Raw genomic sequence first — 6,441 nt, 5'->3', positions numbered from 1 at the left:
GTAAGTGTCAATGATTGACATGCGGTCAGTGAGATAACATCGTAATGATCGGCAGTGGTGGAAATTGGTTTGAATTTGACGACTCAACAAGAACTTGTTTACATTAGACTTGAAAACGACAATGCTGTAGTCAGCTAGAAAATAGCCTCGTAGTATAGAGTTTAATAGACGGGTGGTTCTAGTAAAGAAATTTTGTTTATTAGATTTGCGTTTAGTTTTAGGAACATATAAAGAGTAAGAGAAATTGAGTTCGGTTGTAACTAGACGAGTGTTTGCTGTGAATGTTTTCATGGGTGGAGACCATATTCAAACGCATGTTCTCTAACCATAAAAAAATATGTGTTTCATTATTGAGCCAAACTAAAATCCCTTATAGCGTTATTTCTTTGATGTCTCTCACTTTTAGTAAACACGTCATATAGGGGGAAACAATATACCTAAAAATAATCTCTACTATTAAATAAAAGTATCTTTGTGTGTGTGCGTGCGTGCGTGCGTGCGTGCGTGCGTGCGTGCGTGCGTGTGTGTGTGTGTGTGTGTGTGTGTGTGAGAGAGAGAGAGAGAGAGAGGGAGAGAGAGAGAGTTCCTTTCTGCCTGATAAGTTCTGAAACGGCTGTGCCTATCTTTTAAAAATTTCACACAAAGGTAATTTATAAGTCTGGTAATGTTCTTAGATAGGTTTTGTACAGAAATTCATCCGATAAGTATCGAAAATCGAAAATATCTGATTTAAAAAATAGTATTTTTTTTTTCTTTTATTTATTTCTTATAGATAAAAAAAAAGGAATCATTTTTACAGGGAAATATGTTATATTACACCGGCCAAGGGAGATAATAAAGTCTCTTCAAATCATTTATTCTTAATAAAACAGATTTATTGCCATCAGTAGATATAGTTCAGTAGTAGAACATTCAATTACGGATCGAATGATCCCCTGTTCAACCCCGGATGTACCTCGCAATTTTATTTTCGCTTTTTCTTATTAATGAGTTCAGTTTACGATAAAAGAAGAGATACCACTTAAAATCGCTGCAAAGTGTTTCTCCGTTTGCATATTTTAAAACTAAACATTAATCATACGTGACTTTTCCAGGGCATTCATGACCAAGCCCAATTGTCAGCTGACGTGATATTGAAAACAAATAGAGACGGAATTTGATGAATGACATTATAATTAATATTTAAAATAAGTTTTTGCGAATTAGTCCACCAGGCAAATTATTCTTCATAATATAGAATATTCAATAGCGGATTGGTTCTGTAGTGATATGCAAATTAAGTATAATTTACATATGAGCAGATAGCTCATATTTATAAACCGACACCAACTAGAACAGCTGGTTGTTGAATGCTGTCTTAGCGTTATACACGACATAACAAAGGCGTCGACGATAGGATGTTCTCTGGTCTTTGAAGACCCGGAATACGTAGATACTTGGATTCGTTGCTTTTTCTGCTAATACGAGATGTAAAATGTTAAAAGACAACAAAAAAAAATCAAGGAGGGGAGAATGAAATCACCGACTTGTTCATGGCTAACGCTGGTTGTGAAGCAATTATGAAGGTTGTTACAATGGTTTACCCTCGAGAACTAGAAGAAATTACTTTCAAAGAAATAAGTCAGGTTATCAAGGGAAACTCGAGGCTGAAGAAAAGACTGGTGATTGCAGAAAGGACAAAGTTTATGGCAATGAAGCAGGAAGTGGATGAACTGATAGTAAAATATTTACAATGGTTAAGAAGTGCGAGTAAATATTGTGAATTTGAAAAACTAGGAACAGAAGAACAGATAACAGAGGAAGACTTTATTCAACTAAGATTGATTGAAGGTATGCATAATTTGGCACATAGATATAAACTAATGGAACAGTTACAACTTACAAACATGCCCTTGATGTCTAGAATTTATACAACAGCAGGAATTAATACATATCTACAACCAAAATAAAAAAAAAACTCCTACGAAGAAATAATGGCTGGCACGTATATGGTAGAAACGAAAAGAACAAATGGAAAACTTCATGAAAGGAAAAAAAGAAAAATGCCCAGCGTTTGGAAAAACATGTTCAAAGTATTTTTTAAAAAGAATCACGTCAAAGAAGTATGTAAAACGAAAAATGTGGAAAGAATAGAGGATGAAAATAGACAAATTTTTAATGTAAAGAAGGATAGTATACAAAATACTGGATCAAGGAATGGAGATACAAAAATAAAAATGAAAGTCAACAATTGTGTTGTTGAAATGCAAATAGATACCGGCTGTGAAGTAACCATAATATCTAGAAATTTGTGGGAACAAATGGGAAACCCGTTTTTAAAAAAAAAAAAAGAAAAAGCAACGTGCAATTACGTCAGTTTGATGGCTCGATTACTTTGAAGGTTCAATAGAACTAAAAGAAAAATATGAAGTAGTACCCACTATAGTTACAAATTGCCTAAAAAATGTATAGACTATTGGGGAATGATGTATTAAAAATAAGTTCAACGATGTGATTGAAATGGAAAAAACAGGAAAATTAAAAAATTATAAGGCAAGCCTGAAATTAAAATAAAATGTTCCCCTCTCCTACAAGGAACAAGAAAAGTGGCAGTGCATTTATTACCATTAGTTGCAAAAGTTAATAAAGGAAGATTTATTAGAACTTGCCCCTGTGTAATAAATTGCGAACAGACGGGCTTACCTGACAAACGCTCGAGGTGTGCACTCTGCAAAGCGGGCACGTCCAAAGAAAAATGGCAAGATGGCGGCGGCCGGTTAATATTGCCAAGTAATCACGCAAAATCTCGTGTTCTCTCGCACACACGAGAGTTCAGCTTAGCATAAAAACGGGTCACTGTGAGCAAGAAGGGAGAAGGAAAAACGTAGTCAAGACAAAGACGACGCTTCTGACGACTGAGAAGAAAAAAGAAGAAAAAGAGCAAGAAGTAGAAGAGGAAGAAGAGAACGATACATGAGAAGACGAGGTGTGTGCGGTTTTGAGTAAATCGAAACAGACAGAAAAAAACTCTGATTACAGCCCCTTCAGGAGGGAAGTAAAAGGGCATCACCCATTGTGGTATTAAAAAAAGACGGTGACTTGAGAGTGTGTGTAGATTATAAAACAGGGATGAACCAAAAGGTTTGCGCCGACTAGTACCCTATTCCGAATGTAGAAGTAGCTTTACATAAACTTGCCAGAATTAAAGTATTTTCGAAGATAGATCTAAAATCAGCTTACCACCAAATACCCATAGATGGAAATTTTAAAGAAGTAACGACCATAAACACATCTATAGGCCTGTTAAGATGAAAAAGGATGCCGTGTGGCATAAAAACGGCAAGTGTAATTTTTCAAAAAAGCTATTTACATAAGAAATGCTGAAAATACCATTTGTTATCAAGACGATATATGTGTTGGGTATTTAAATTAAGATGATTTAAAGAAAAAAAACTGAAAATACACTGAACCGGCTAAGAGACGCTGGCATGACAGTAAATACAAAAAAGTGTATAACCAACAGTAATGAAATATCATTTTTGGGTTACTCAATACCAAAGGAAGAATCTCTCCAGATGGAGCGCTAATAGAGAAAATTCTAAAAGTGGCTACACCAAAAAATGAAAAAGAGTTGGCGTCTTTCTTGGGCTTGATAATTTTTTATAGAAAATATCTACCAAAATATAACGAGTTGACAGAACCATTTACAAAGTTAAGAAAAAAATGCGGAGTTCATTTGGTTAGAATGCCAACAGAAAACCTTTGAAAAGTTAAAACAGATTCTGGCGAAAAAGCCAATAGTACAAATTTTTACCCTAAAAAGGACATAACTCTAACTACTGACGCTAGTGAGTATTCTTTATCCGGTATTTTATCACAAGATAGTCATTCCGTAATGTACTTATCGAGGAATTTAACGACTGAACACAATTATTTGAATATAGAAAGGGGGTACTAGCCATAGTGTGGACAACGAACAGAGCAAGACAGTTCTTGATGGGGAAAAAAATCTTGTTGAAAAGTGATCACAGACCACTGGAATTTATTTTCAACCCAAGAAAAGAACTATTAAAAGTTACAACGTCCAGAATATTACCTTGGGTGATTAGACTGGTGGTGTTTGACTTTGACATTGAGTATGTTAAAGGGAATACAATACTGCACGTTGATGCCTTATCTAGATTGAGGTTTTATAGAGAGGATACTGACAAAAACGACGAGGAATTTGAGGAAAAATTCCTGCATTTTGTAGAAACCGATGTAATATCTGTAGATAAAATGGCTACTAAAACTACAAATGACCCAGTATTAAACAGAATCGTATTGAGGATAAAAGAGAATCGCTGGATAAATTGTTCAATGGCTGAAAGACCATTCAAAGAAATGACATAAACTGACTATAGAAATGGGTAATATTTAATGGAGACTTGGTAGTTCCCCCACAACCACAGAGGAGACAGGTTATAAAAAGTGTACATGATGATGTACATTGTGGAGTAGCAGCTACGCAAAGAAGATTAAAATTGGAAGCATGGTGGCCGGGATACTAAAGAGACGTAGAGGACTACGTAAAAAAATGCACAAAATGCACAGAACTTTTAAGAAAAACAAAATACATGTGTGGCCTCGAGAAGCAGAACCGTGGAGCAGAGTATACATGAATCATGCCTATGTTAATGAGAAAGGACTATTATTAATATTAGTAGACGCATATTCAGGTTGGCCTGAAATGGTGAGAGTACCTGATAAAAAAAAGTACCACCGTAAAACAAATATTAAGAGTAATATTTTCGAGAAATGGGATACCAAGATCATTGGTGACGGATAACGCGCCAGAATTTGCGGATTCTGATTTGCATGAATGACAAAGGAAAATAGGATGCAGACCTTACAAGACCCCTCCCTACTACTCTCAAAGTAACGGGATAGTGGAAACGATGGTCCAGACGGTACAGAAGGGCATAAAAGCATGTGTTCAACAGAAGGAGAAAATTGATGCTTTCCTACCAAGATTATTACTAAGTTATAGAACAATTCCGCATGCAGGCAAGCCAGAAAGTCCATATGCCTTAATGGGCAGACAATAAAGGTATCCTTTGACTATGTCATGTGCCACAAATCAAAATATGTGGTACAAAAGAAATAGGAATTTATTCTGCAGGAAGGGCATAATACTGCAATATTAAATAAAGAAAATGGGAACATTGTTCTAGCTAATGCTGACCAAATAAAATCCCAAGGAGAACAATCGGATGGGGAAATGCCTTCAGAGATACCCATTATTGATGTAACAGAAGAGTTACTGTAGAATGAGACTGCGAAGGAAGAAGTAGAGAGGGACGAGGTAGAAGAGGAAGAAGTAGAGAGGGACAAGGCAGAAGAAGAAGGTCAGAATATGCAGGAGGAACACTGCGATTATAGGGAAAGACGTGACAGATTCAGATCTCCAAGGAAAAGGAAAGAGATAAAGGAAGATGTTCAGGAGGGCACAAGAAGTACTCGCGGCATAAAGCGCTCCGTTATAGGGAGATGTATTTGTATGCAAATTAAGTATAATTTACATATGAGCAGATAGCTCATATTTATAAACCGACACCGACTAGAACAGGTGGTTGTTGAACGCTTGCTTAGCGTTATACACGACATATCAGGTTCTATAATAATAAATACGCAATCTGCAGAAACTAAAATATCATGTTTAAGCGTATTGTATGACCGGGCAACGCCGAGCGCACAGCTAGTAGAAAAATATAATCAAAATATAATGTAACTTAAAAATAATATAACTTAAAAATAAAGAAACAATATACATTATGTAGAAAATAATGCTGACAGAAATAAGAGTTAATAGCGAATTAACACTTAAATTGATACAAAACTCATATCATTTTCTGCTTGAAAACTAACCTGATTTCTTTTTCTTGTTCTGTTCTTACGGCATTTTTTTCTTTCTTTTTTTTTGCGTTATTTGTAAAATAAATTGCTTGTAACTGATTGTAAAAATAATTGTGTTGGCTTGTTTTCTTTTGGAAAAAGAGAAATATATTCTCGAAATTATCAAAGGCCATCCCGGTTATATTAAACAGTCCATATTTACGTGTATATATATATATATATATATATATATATATATATATATATATATATGTGTGTGTGTGTGTGTGTGTGTGTGTGTGTGTGTGTGTGTGTGTGTGTGTGTGTGTATATATATATATACGAATAATTTTGAAGTATAAATAGATATACGAATATTTATAATCTTTATAAAACCTTCGTTCGTCTGTCTGTTTTTGTCCATACGTCACGTCAACACCCCGGTATTCTGTATTGACAGCGTTCCTATACACTTACACACTGTTATTATTTAATTTAAAAAAATAAACGTGTTTCTGTCGTTGTTTACCTTTGTGCAATAACGTTTAGTTTCCCTACTCAGCTTCAGCCGTTGGTGTTATGCACATT

This window comes from Euprymna scolopes, chromosome 43 (assembly GCF_053919585.1).
Source record: "Euprymna scolopes isolate OS-2025 chromosome 43, ASM5391958v1, whole genome shotgun sequence".
In the NCBI taxonomy this organism is placed as follows: Eukaryota; Metazoa; Mollusca; class Cephalopoda; order Sepiida; family Sepiolidae; genus Euprymna; species Euprymna scolopes.
This window is presented reverse-complemented; position numbering follows the sequence as displayed.